We start from the raw sequence: 520 nt of genomic DNA, 5'->3' as shown, positions 1-520 counted from the left end.
TTTCTGGCGTTTGAACGCCAGAACTGGGCAGGGAATGGGCGTTTAACGCCAGCTTTCCCCCCTTTTCTGGCGCTTGAACGCCAAAAGTGTTCCTCTCTAGGCTCTTACTGTCCTCAGAGGGATTTTGAACAGTGGGTTGGATATCCTCTGTCAATTGTTCCTTATTTGGCCTTTTGCTCTTTTGAGCAGTGTTATTCAGTGTCTTCCTACTCCTCAGTTGAACTGCTTGACATTCCTCTGTTATCTGTTTAGATATTTGCTGTTTTGCTTGATTCAACTGTAGTTCTATGCTCTTGTTAGCAACTTTAGTTTCATATAGCATCTCTTTAAAGTCTGCTAACTGTTCTGTCATCAGGAGCAATTGTTGATTAAGCTCATTTATCTGTTCTTGAGGATTAGGGTCAGTGACTACTGCCATGACTTCCTCTTTTGGAGAGAACTCATTGCTAGAGTACAAATATTGGTTTCTAGCAACAGTGTCTATAAGCTCTTGAGCCTCTTCAATTGTCTTCCTCATGTG

The sequence above is a fragment of the Arachis duranensis genome, chromosome 4, assembly GCF_000817695.3.
Source record: "Arachis duranensis cultivar V14167 chromosome 4, aradu.V14167.gnm2.J7QH, whole genome shotgun sequence".
Taxonomy (NCBI): domain Eukaryota; kingdom Viridiplantae; phylum Streptophyta; class Magnoliopsida; order Fabales; family Fabaceae; genus Arachis; species Arachis duranensis.
The sequence above is the reverse complement of the archived record's forward strand: the minus strand, read 5'-3'. Positions refer to the sequence as shown.